Source organism: Egretta garzetta, unplaced genomic scaffold, assembly GCF_000687185.1.
Source record: "Egretta garzetta isolate BGI_Z169 unplaced genomic scaffold, ASM68718v1 scaffold206, whole genome shotgun sequence".
Classification (NCBI taxonomy): domain Eukaryota; kingdom Metazoa; phylum Chordata; class Aves; order Pelecaniformes; family Ardeidae; genus Egretta; species Egretta garzetta.
The window spans coordinates 557,144-570,550 of record NW_009259984.1 but is presented as its reverse complement, the minus strand read 5'-3'; positions in this window follow the sequence as shown (position 1 = coordinate 570,550).

The following is a 13,407-nucleotide window of genomic DNA, read 5'->3' as shown; positions in this document are numbered from 1 at the left end:
GGGTAGTGGTAAGGGGAAAAAGTATTCTCCCTTGGATGGGGCAACTGATCTGAACAATTTGCAATGAACTTAAAAGTTGAATGGGTGACTTCACTCTGTAGAGATAGTTTCTCCTTCTATATTGAGACTCAGTAGTCAAAATTAGCTAAAATGCATCCCTAAAGTAAAGTCTGGAGTTCAAATTTCACCAGTTGTGTGTTCAGGAAAGAGTCTGGTTTGTCATCACAGGAGGTAAGGGTGGCTGCATGTGAGACCGTCTGGGATACCACCAAGTGAGAAGGAACTTGGGACCCACTTCCAAGCTGGAAGAAAACCACAAAAAAAAGCGAAAGGCTATCTTTAGCCTGCCAAGTACGTTACATGAAAAGATGAGATCATCCTATAGGTAAAGGAGATTTTCCTCTAAAATATATATCTCTGATGTCATGAAGTAGCTGGTGTGAAAACTTGCTCGATATGTAGTAGCTCAGATATTTTAGCTCACTATTTATTTTTATCCTCAGTATGTTAACTAGGAAGACAGTGTCAGAACTACACGAAATGAAGACACTTTGAGTAAGAAGAAACATTTCAAACAAGTTTAGAAATTATTATGAGAAAGACTTTATTTAAAATATTACTAAATCTTGTTTCTAAAGGCACTGTTTTAGAACTTTGAACAGATCTAATCAGGACTAAATAGGCAGTGTCAAGGACCCTGACAAAGGGAACAAAGGGCAAATGAAAGCAAGATGTTTGCTTAGACTCACTTTGTGTAATCTTTTCTAGGGCTGGGCTATGAATTCCAGGCTTGACCGTAGTTTTCTGTCTGCTTTTTTGAAGGTAGGGATTTCTATCTATAGAAAGGACTTCACAATATAACTATGTGGTATGGTGTACATATTATCTCTATATTAAGACCAGAATAAATCAATGATTTTAGTTTTTAAGATTATGTTATTCTTTTCTCTTGTGGAAAAATGTGTGACTGCATGACCAAATAGCAGCTACATGTCAATACCAATGTTAAATTTAGGCTACAAACATTTATTTCCCATATTCTCTGACAGTATGCAAGGAACATGAACTACCCAAGGTTTAAAATAGCCCACATAATCATAGGATTCCAAGAGGCCAGAGTGCCTACAAGTACCCTTAGCCATGAAGGTGTTAATCAGTGTATATACTGTCTCATCTGCATCTAAGAAGCCCTGCAATTAAAATTAGAACTTTTATGCCTGGTCCCCAGCTTGCTGCTATTCAAAGCTCCTATCTGCATACACTGGGGATGGAAAAGGCCTTTTGAAAGTAAATAATTGAAAAAATTAGAGGGATTTTCGAAGATTGCAGAGCTTCCCTTTAGGACCAGTCCAGGAACCCTGTCCTTCTGTCAAAGTACAAATTACCCCCATATGGTGATGTCCGTTCTCTCAACTGTAATTTATTCATTATGCAGAGTGCCAAATACCAAATGGTGAAAGCACAGCAGCAGAACAATGAAACAAGCTTAGGAAGCTAATAAGTGTCCAATCAATGAGAACCTAATGAACTATAACATGTAATACTTTATAAGGCATTCAAATTAAAAAGGGGAAAAAAATCAACAACGATGCAATATCAATTTACTTATTCCAAGTCTAATCAAATGAAATAAGCATTGTTCTCCAAAAATACAGCAATAAGTGACATTTGGGGAGGGAGGATGTGTGGAAGGTAGGATCAAGTCAAAATTCCTTTAAGAACATAATTACATGCTAACGACCTGTCCTTATTTAATGTAAGCTCTTGCACCAAACTCTTTTGGTGAGGTAGTAAAAGGAAGGTTTTTTCCTGTATCGGTGCTTGGGAAGAGAGAGGCAGTATATATCTGTAAAGTATGTGAATATAATACGGGTAGCTGAAATCTTTATAAAGAACTCATAGGTGTATTTTGTCAAATGGAGTACCTTTACCTTTCACAGTGAAGGCAAAAACTTATATTTTATCTGAACACAACCTTTCCCCCTCTATCCCAAGAGCCTTATTTTACTGTGAGTCCCGTTCCCATCTTTGCCAGAAACTCCTGGATCTCATTCTGTAGAAATAATAATAATAATTAATAAATCATGTACGAGGTAATCTCAGGAAGGTGTTCTTCCTAAACAGCCAATATGCAGAACATCTTCTGGATAGAGCTATTTTCAGTGAAATGCTGGCCAGGAAATTATTAACTCCTTCCCCAAGATGAGGAGGTGACGGCAGAGCTCCAGGTAGGTTGTCTGAGAGAGCATTCCATTGGCTTTCCTGTCTGCTGGGCTGCACAGTCAAGAATCCTTGTCCTTTAGTCTTCTTCCACTGAGACATCCATCATTAAATAAGAAATTTCAATTAATGCGCCTCTGAACTATTGTTTCTGCATATTTTTTTTTTCAAAAGCTTGTTTTGGGTTGTTGTGGGGTTTTTGTGGTTCTTGTTGGTTGGGATTTTTTTGTAATTTAAGTCCCCTTAATCCATTTTATATTGGCTTCTATTGCCTTCCCTGACAGAAAAAGGTGCCAACAAGATGGTTCATTCTTGTCTCAGCCAGCTACATATATTAGCAATTCTCACAGCAGTTGCCAAGTATAGCTGTACGTCCTCCTCTTCGAGAGTGGCTGTAGTTTTCTTTTTCCACAGCAGTTGACATTAAATGTCTTCTGTGTTTCCTGCTGCTCCTGTTCGCGTGTGATAGTGGTTAGTGTCAGCTTCACAATCTCTCCGTTTCTTCTTTTTCTGTGTGCCTCTTTTCTCTTATACCTTTCTCCACTAAAAAGGGTAAAATAATCTCTATTTTCATTTATAGTTCTGTGTTTAAATTTGATGAAAGGCGTCTGGAACTCTGGACTTCTGCTTCCAGCTCTGCTGCTGACATTGTGGCCTTTTGCACCAGTCACATGCAGTCTTTAGGTTACACTGCAGGAGCCTTGACTCTGGCACAGTGCTCTTGATGAAAGAAGAAACCTGAATTATGGGTGCCTTCAAACACATGGTCATGAAAGGTTTTGATGCTCTCTCTCTTCCCAGATAGGCAAGCAGGCACTATTCTTAGTAGCCATGCATTTCTTAGAGCTTTCTTATCCTGCATTAGTGCAAAACCAATAGCAAAGAAACCCTGTGAAGCAGTCAGAGCTGCCATGTGTCTGTGTCATTTCCTTCAGGACCATGGTGTACAGCCACTGGAGTAGATTACTTCTGGGAAATAGAAGCATCCCTATATGGTGTAGGATAAATCTCACTTTTCCATCAGTGAAAAAGAGGCAAGAAATGGGCATTGTGTGCAATTGTCTGGATAGCTGTTCCAACAGATGGGCCCTAGGAAGGGTGCCGAGCGTTTTAGGAACACTGGACCCATATGGGATGTTTGAAGAGTGGCTAAGGAGCTCAAGTCAGTGAGATTTCTACCCATCCAAGGAAAACTCTTGAAAAATCTAATCCAGTCTTTCCCAGTTTGTCTCATATTCATACAGCAGTAAAGACAATAGGATACAAATACAAGAAACTCCGCTTTGGAGCCTGACTGTAAGAAATTAGTTATTATTCTTTGGAATATTTTTTTTTTACAGTTCTGTGTTATTTCTTGGCTCACAGATCTTTCTTTTTCTTTCTCACATCTCACACTTTGGCATGACAGCCTCAAAGCAATTGTTCCCAAGATTACATTAACAAAATTCACTCAGAAATACAGGTGCAGTAAAACAAAAATGAAAATGAAACCAACAAAAACCAGGAGAGAAAAAAAAAAAACAAAACATGACAGAACTGCTTTGTTTCCCAAATTATCATCGTGCAGTCCCGATGTGGAGAAGCAGCGAACAGCTATCGCACTGTGGGTAATACAGGAAAGCTCTTCTTAGAACAATGGAAGCAGCCTCCCGTATTCAGAACGGGAGCTGTCAGTGGGAATTAATGTCCATCAGATCTTCCCCATCGCCTGGTGTTTCACTACTGGGCTGACCCAGAAGGTGTGCTCACGGGGTCAAGGGGGAAGGCAGAGCACAGAAGATTGTAACACATCCAGTTTAAAGAGAGTATTATCAAAACTAAGTTGTCATTTTTAACTGCCCTTTAGGGACTGTAGTGGAATCTCAGTCCCTTTTTAATGAACGGAAGTTTTGCCTGTAACAGTAAAAGCAGAATAAATACTTTTTTTCTTTTTTTTTTAAATTATTCTTATTGTTTTAAAGCCAACCACAGCACATAGGGTTAAAGATATAAAATCTCTGCATGGTGCAATAAAACTGATACTGAAATAGTGTCCCCCTACTGTAGGAGGAATCTGCAATCAGGACTTCCAAGCACATGCAAAAAATAACTCTTGGATCAGTCTTCTTGTCTTCCAGTAGACTTGGCAAGAAAGACAAGCCATATGTGAAGCCAGCCATATATCAGTTATGTGGTCTTAGATATTTGCAATAAAACAAAGGGCTTTGCTGTCAGCCCTCCTGATTTCATGAAGCCTTTACAGCTCACAGCAATGTCCCTTTATCAGAAGCCACAAAGTTATCCCTAGACATGTGCATTTCTTAGGGAAAATTTTCTCTGAAATAGATATTTATGATTAAATCCATCAGGGAAAGGGGAAGACATGAAAGGACCTAATACAGTCAGTTTCAGCCATGCTGAATGCATTTCGATATAACAAGTGGGTATAAAAACAATTAAAAAGAAAAGAAATAAGATTGGGGAGGAGGGCTGGGGGAGGGCAGAGGAATTAAAATACACATACACAAGACAATAAGATCAAGAAAATCTTTGTGACAGTAATGTGGATGCCCTGGTAAATTTAGTGGAACTAAGACTTCACCCCCGAATTCCTCCCAGCCATTTATTTAGACATTATTAGCTGGCAGTTTCATACAGGAATCGTTTTAGGAGTGGGTTCAAAGAAAGAATTTTATAAAAGTGCTTTTCCCAGCTAATTCTGGGTGGACAGCCTGCATGCAAGGAACCAAAAGGAAGGCTGGGGAATAGTTCAGGGTGAGCCACGAAGTGGGGTCAGGAGCTAATGAATACCTGACACCCTGGACTTGCAGAACTGTGTGGATGTGAATGGCCCTATGCGTACAATTAGTCACATATATGAAGTTCGGTGTGCACTCAAGCTCAGGATAAGACCTAGTAGTTTTATTTGATGTAGTGGTAAAAGGAGTCAGGGAAGGGATTTAAAAAGTGATGTGATCACGGCAGTGTTTTTCTGAACTCGCCTTACAGAAAAGGCTTAAGAGAATGGAATTGTTACAAAACTAACAGGGCTTATTATAGAACAGCAGTAATGGCTTTGGCAAACAGTTTGTGTGAATTTCAAGACTATAATAGCAAATGCTGATTTTTTAATCAAGTGTTATTAACTATTACATTAAAAGCAACAGTAAAACCCCAATGGACAGATTAGCATTTCTGTTCACTTTGAAACTCTTTTTTATACTGTTCTTTTGGGGCAGACCCTGAGTTTTAAAGTATTTGCAATTTCTAAGTCCAATTCAGTAAGGCTGTTGAGCTAACTTTAAGCATGTGATTTGCCTTATTGGAATTAGTGGCTTACAATCATGCGTGTGCCTAAGGAACTTGCTACGTCATCCAGGTTGTTTTTCTTTTTTCTTATAAAATATTAAGAAGAAAAAACCCTAAAATTTAGTCCCCTCCCACCTCTTTTTTTCAATCCCTCTATATGAAATCTTTGCAAATAATATTCTTAATCAATTTATGGTTTCTGATACCAATGAAATATTTGCTTTAGAATGAGCATCTCTTACTAATGTCCTGCTCAATATCATGCTGTTTCTGTGGACTCAGTACATAGAGCCTAAGGGTTCTTATTCAGGGATACTGCTATAGCTAAGTTTATAATTTGTAACTCTGGATAGGGCAACAAGTTCTGTTATACAAATATTTGAAGCTATCACAAGGAGAGGAATGCTTTAAAAAAATCCTTCACTCAGAAGTTGCACTTACAGCTCTTTTCAGTTACTTTTCATTATTTCACCACAGGGGAACAGTTTCAAGGAATTATTATACTAACCATTATATTAAAAATGAGCGCTGGAACTCCACCCCCACCCCAATAAATATCATGTAACATTCATTGTTGTGGAAATATGTAACAGACAAGTCAAGAGGGTTTTTCTTTTTTTCCTTCTCACAAAGCTATGAAAATATTAGCAAATGCTCAGATCTCCACTACTCAAAATATTATGGGTCAGATCCAAGCAGAGCAGAGAGGTCAGTGCTCCATCATCACAGCTTTATATCATTATGGGCTTTAGGGCATAATAGCCTGTGAGGAAGCTTGGTTAAAAGATGGGAAGGAAACCTGAAAAAGGTTAATTATGGCAGGCACAGCACTTGACAGTTCCTTTTCAATCTGATTCAGCTCAGCTGTGAATGCCATTGTGTCCTCAGCACAAAGATCTTGCTCTCTGCCATGCTACTTTCTGTCACCCCAAGGCTGTGGCATGGTTCACCCGGAAGAATGGATCCCAAACCCAAATGCCATGTGTTTTCCAAAGGGTGCACCTGCTTTGCTGTGGATCTGGTGCTTAGAGCTTGCTGTCTGAAACCTTAACACCCAGAAACTTGTTTTGACAGTTTGGGTTATGTTCGTTAGGGAGTCCAAGGACTGAATATTTCTTGGGGGGGGTGGGGACGAGAGGGGAAGAAGCACAAACACAACAAAAACTTAAGCCTGTGACTAATTGGCTGAAAGGATGTGAGCAATTCGGCTCCACTTAATTGAATGTGGACTCAAATTAAAAAGAAAGAGTAATTGCCTTCAAAACTTTGCATTGCAGATTGCTGGCCTCTTCTATACATTAAGTGAAAGCCTTCGAGCACATGTGTCAGTAGTCTTGCTGACAGGAACCCAAATATCCTGTTATATGCATCTGCATTCAGGGGACGTCATTCTAGAAGGGATTAGCCTGCATTATATTGATGGTTTTATTTACAAGATGAATTTTCATGAAAGAGGTGTCCTGATTTTTGCTGGAAATTTCAAATCATGACCATGCCTTCTAACTGCTGGCTGCTTTCCAAACATTTCCTGATCAGAAGACCTGAAAATAGTGCTTTATTTTTTTAATGTAAAAATAAACCATATTTGCATTTGGAACCAAGCCTGTGTATCTTTACACAAATTTTCCATTGATGTTAAGGAGAGCTTCAGCTGAGCAAAGCCTTACCTGAGTTAAACATGAATAACCAAGGAGTAGAGAGTCAAGCAATTCACCCGTGAAAGTACAGAGCTCAGTTATGAGGCCTTTTTAAATAAAAATCATGAATTAAATTGTTTTGTCTGCACACTGACATTGCCAATTATTCTTTATATCAAAGCAGCATCCACAACTTCTAGCCCTATTGTGCTATGCACAAAAACACGGAACAAAAGAAATGTCCTACCTCTCAAAATACTTTGCTGCAAGAGCTACAAAGACCCTTTGTTTGCTATTTAAGCAAGATTGGTGGACATCATCTCTAAGCAGAAGCTCTGAGAATCAGCCTTTTCCATCCTCTTCCAAACATGCATATGCACATTTTTCACATGAGTCTGCTATAGTAAGAGGACTCCTAAAGAAAAGAATGGAGCAGAGCAAAAGGAAAATATTACTTTATATTAATAACAAATGGAGTGCACAATGCATTCCACATACAAAGGTTACCCATTTATGGAGCTGGAAGCCAAGGGCATTTTAAAACTTAAAGATCCCTTAAATAAACATATTGGTTTAAGTAGGAAGCAAATATTCTTAGCTCAGCAGGTAGTTGGTATCTAAATCACATTCAGACTTCACATAAATACACATGTCAAAGCATTTATCTAGTAATAAAAAAACAACTCTTACGGAATGCAGTTCAGATAGGGAAGTGTCAGTTATTTTGCACATTTCCTATTTCCAGCTCATTAGTTTCAGCTTTTGACAGGGGTGGAGCTGAAAGAGGGGGTCAGAAATCCTGTGGAGGTTTTTCTCTCCTCCCAATTTCACATGAATAAACAGAGGGAGGGAGTCCCCTGCCTGTCTGCCAGGCTCTTATCTATCATATTTAGATGCTAGATGCTGTCAGATATTAGATAGCGATGCCTGTAGGTATTGCCAGTTACTGGGAAATTAAACCTGGAATAGAAGATACTCCTTTCCTTTCCTTTCCCGAACTGACTTTGCTTTAGCAATATGTTTGGACATCCTTCAAAAAATGTTGATGTCCAGATGAAGGTGACAAGATTATATTTCTGTCATTCATTACTTGCACCTGATTTTTCTTTCTTTTTTTTTTTTTTTCCGTCACTGTGTCCATGGTCTCTTAGCAGCACCTCATCTGCATCTTTTCTTTCGCCTACATTCTTACATTCCTCTCAAATCCAGATCCTCCCACTCCAGAAGTGGTAGGTTTAGACTTACACTGCTGATTTTTATTTAAACTCTCCTCATGTAAGAAACCTCTGTGAGTATTAGAAATTCTTAGAAATTCTGTGTTTTCAAGATTAGAGCCAATGAAAATAGCCAATTTTCCTTGATTTCCCAAAAAAATACTTGGGAAAGTGAAGATTTTCCTATAGGGAAAACAGGAAGTGAATGTTACTGTAAGAGTAATTTCTATCTAATTCTAATTCTTGGAAAAAGTCCCTATGATCACTAACAATCAAGTTAGCGATTACCACCCTTGCGCTAGAAGTTACACCCCTCTAAACTGAGATAAGATAACCACGTGGGCACACTTTTCCCTCCCAGCAGTAAAGCAAATCTAGCCATCATAAATTGTGAAATGAAAGCATGTGTACAGTCAGGTACTGTTTCAGGTGAAGGTTGGTAACTTCCAGCTGATGGAAGGTAACTCCTTAAGACACTCTGACTGCCTTTACCCCAGCACAGAGCACTTTGGAGTAGTGCTTTTAAGTGATATAGCTTAATATCCTTCCCGCCTGGCTTATTCTTTCTTTCATAATCTTACCTTCATAGGCACTGTCCTGATTTGGTTTAGTAGAATCAATTAAAAAAAAACAACCCAAAAAACAAAACAAAACTAAACGGTGTGAGCATATTTACATGTGCAGGTCTTCATGTGGGTGTGCATGTGTATGCAGCTGTGTGTTTGGTTTACAGAGGGTAAGGCAAAAATATGGTATGTCCCGTTGAATTAGAGAGGTCTCATATGGTATTTTGCACATGTGGGATCATCCACACCTTTGGATCATCCTTTGAAAAAACCTTATGTGGTCTTTGAGGTGTTTTTAGTGCTCTGTGTATGAAATACTACAGCAAAATGGCTGGCTTTGATTTGGTGATCAGGTGGAGTTCCAGTTTGGTTCCAGCACCTCCCAGACTTGTTCACAGGATTCTGCTCCTAAAGTCTGCACATTTTTGACAGAAAGGAGAATTATGACTTCTTTCAAAACCATTCTCCAGAGAGGAATATAGGTGAAAGAAATGACCCATGACATTTATCACTAATCAGTAGGATGGGACTTCAGTCTGCATTAACTTGTAAGCTAGATGCACCAAGAAAGGCCACAGCCAGTGTAATTTTTCTTTTGGGTTCAAATCTCAAATTTGTTGTGTGGCACCATCATAAAGGTGGTGCAACTTCCTCCCAGGATTTTGAGCAATTACTGAATATGGCAGCAGTGGAGATCTGGACATGCTGTATGACTTTTCTCTTTCACACACCCAGGAGATCAGGAGTCTACCCATTTTAGTGTGCATGAATTCAGAAACAGACCCAAAAAGTAGATTTATCCTTAAGGAATAAAAGTTTTTGTGATGTAAATTTCTCTTTATTTGGGAGTAAAGCATAGACAGATGTTTATCAGTCATACAAGATCATCATTAAAAAAAAAAAAAAAAGCAAATAGGTAGCCCATTTATTAAATGAAAACAAAGCACTAAAGCAAAGTTGGAAACAAAAGTCACTTGGTGGCTTCCTTGTTTTGAGTTTTCAACTGTTCTGTTCAGGTTGTGAAGCTAACTGTAGCTAATAAGAGAGTTAAGTCATCCTAACATGAATAACTTTTAGTTTAGAGCCCATCGGATGGCAAGACGGTCCATGTCTCATAGGTATTGTAGAGACTGAGGTCAGTGGAGAAGATGCTGACCTAACAGTAACAGAAATATAATCCTGCTGCCGTTGATCATATTTCAGAAATTCCCAGCTGGTTGTTTGATATGCAACTCCAAAAAGGTATTGTTTTTCCCCATTTTTTTTCTTTTCTGTTAGCCAATAAAGTGAAACCATAACATCAGTGTTGTTTGAAAACATATTTATGTTTGTTTTCCCTATAAAAAGAGATAATAATGTTATGTTCCAATAATATTAAGTTGCAATGTTATTTGCAAGATTGCAGAGCTTTTAATTTTCTGATTATTTCCACAGTGGGAGTTTCAGCTCAATTTCTACCAAGACACTTCTATCTGTTTCGGTTATTTTTTTATTACAGCTAGAAGCAACAATAATTGCCTTTAGTGTATGAAAACATGACTGAGGAGACAATTGTTGTCCCTAAAGACTAAAATCATCAGCATACATTTTTGATGTAAAATTTTTGTAAATTAATTGCAAGGTCCTATAAATATTATATTTACTAAAATTGTGTTGTCTGCTGTCTTCAAAGAAACAATTTTTTTTTAAACTATGCTTCACACACAGTACATTTCCTGAGGCAGAAAACAAAAACATGGAAGAAAATATTAGCCTTCTACTTTTCTAATTTTACATTGCACTACTTTTCTTTCCCAAATCTGGGGGTTCTTTTAAATATAATTCTGGATGGATACAGAAAAAAAAATCAGTAACACTCTCAATAATCAATCCCCATTTTCAGTTTTTCACTATTCATCTGATCAAAAAATTAAATAACCATCCCACATGATAAGGCAGTGTTTTTACATTTGGTTGTGTCACAAATCAGGAAAAAAATTCAGAAATGATAAAATAAAATCTTTTAGATATCCTCTACTGAAAACATTTCAACTTGAAGTTCTCCAATCCACAGTTATATCTTGGAAAAAAATATCTACTAAGACTTCTAAAGGAATTATCCTCTACAGCCCCCCATAGAGGAACCTGACAGAGTGCCCAGGACCTGGAACTGCAGTTGTCAAAAGTCTCTGAAATAACTTGGGTAGATGCCAAGATTAATAAGCCTAATTAAAATTACACTACTTTGTTTCTATTTTTCCTGGTAGAAAAATAAACCACAGTCAACTTTTTACTATGAAAAAACAACAACTGGATTTTAATTTTTAAAAATCTAATCTTTAACCAGACTCTAATATCTTTTCAGCTATGTTAGCTCTCAGTGTGGTGTGTCCTGTGTAACCCAGATGTACAGAAGTTTCACATAATGTATTGGTATATGGCAAAGCAAGACACACAGATTACGTTCTCTTCCTGTTGCTGGATTTGTCTGCAGGAGCTACAAAACATTTTGGCTAAATAAGCTTTCAGGCATTTTTGAAGGAGATGGGCAGTGTTACAGCCAACATCAAGAACAGTGATTCGTTTCAATACATATTTATTTCAGCAGATTTGCTCCATTCAGAATGGTGGTCTTACTTTTGATCAGGCAACACATTGCACTTATATCAACTAGTGTTAGCAAATTTACTCCTAGAAAAACAACAGAAAACCTAGGAAAAAATATTGCTCGGAAATCATGCTTTCATAAGAAGATCCAATCTCCAGAGAGGATCAGGGACCAGATCACACAACCAGCCAGAAATATCTGAGGACAAAACTTGATATGTCCTCAACAACTTCACAAGAGGTCACCATGCAGTTATTTACTTTTTTGGGTTTTTTTGCAGCCATAGTACCAGAAGGTCCCTTTTTGAACTGGTGATAGCAACACATTTTCTCATGTACCAGTGGAGACTGGTGTGGTAGAAGGGCTCCAGCTCACCCGCCGGCACCAGCGGGAAGGTGTGTGTGCTCTGGGGTGTGGGAATCCATCTCCAAGTGATACAAATGAGTAACAGCGCTCTTCCCTGCCATAATACCATTGTGATCAAGCTCTCAACATGATTTACAAACTCTGTGGGATTAACCAATAATATGCTGATTAGCCAATAACTATTGAATCATCTTTCACTTCAGAAAAGGATCATTGTATCCAGCTTGGAAAATGTCATACCACTGGCTTCAAACCACTACCACTAAGCATAGCACTGTATTTCAGTGCTGATAACTGCTGTACGCTATTTTAGCCCAAGTTTATATCTATATCTATAAAAATAACTAGGAACAGGAATAAAAATTCAATCCTAAATGATTGTGCATCATCTGTCTACGTTCATACTTCAGCGTTTAAACATGTTTCAGCACCTAGGAATGTGAAAGGGTTAAACAACAGAAGATTTCCTGTGCTAGATAACTTAATGAAAAACATTCAGGGTACTTTTTAAGAACAACAGTTTTGTACTGTTCGATGGTAATCTTTGGTATATCTTTTTTTTTTTTTCCACGGGGAAAATATAGGCAAGACAGTCTTTCCTATAATTCTTCCTAATTGCTCTAATGCATTTCATTTCATTTTAGTGTTTTCAGTTTATAAAAACAGTTAACATCAGTTTGTTTCCAGTTTTAATGGAGATAAACTCCTTCTTTTCCCCCTGAAAAACTTCACAGTATGGTTGGAAATGTCAGCAATAATTAGACAAAATGCTTGTGAAAACATAAAATAGAAACAATACATCTTTTTATAATGGAATCAGTTTGTCTGATTATCTCAAACAATGTACATTTCCAACTGCCCAGGAGGGTCATTAGAGCTTATGAAAATCAAACTCTGTTTTTTCTGCTTCATACATCATGGACAACAATATTGTCTCCAGAATCATTATATATTGTCTGGCTTTATAAATATATGTTAGACTTCCTTGAGCTACAGTGAACCTGGAGCATGAAATGCATTAAAAAATAAAAACAACAGGAAAAAACAAAACAAAACAAAAGAAAATCATGTTATTAACTAAATAACTGTTACATAGAAATTATAGAAGGAAAGATAACCTCACTGAATACAGTACTCAAGGGACCTTGGTTCAATTCTGTCTACGGTCACAGATTTCCAGTATAACCTCAGGAAAGTCATTTCTACCCTATGCACAGGGAGGACTATTTGTCCCTTAAAGAGACGGCTGTGACAGTGTTCCCTTCTGAGTTCCTGTCTAGGTGTGAAGTCTAATTCAGAAGTTTCTGTTATTCCTGTGAGATACACTCAGAGAATAGGCAAGTGTATCACTTCTACCTTTTTTCCCATTTGTAGAAATGGGGCTAACATTCCCCTACCCTCACTGGAGAGCTTATGGATGCAATCCATTAGTGTGTGAGAGACATTCAGATACCATGATGACAAGGGCCATTTAGCAAGTAAATATCTGGACAGAGTAGAATGAATTCAGCTACAGTTACCACGTTACA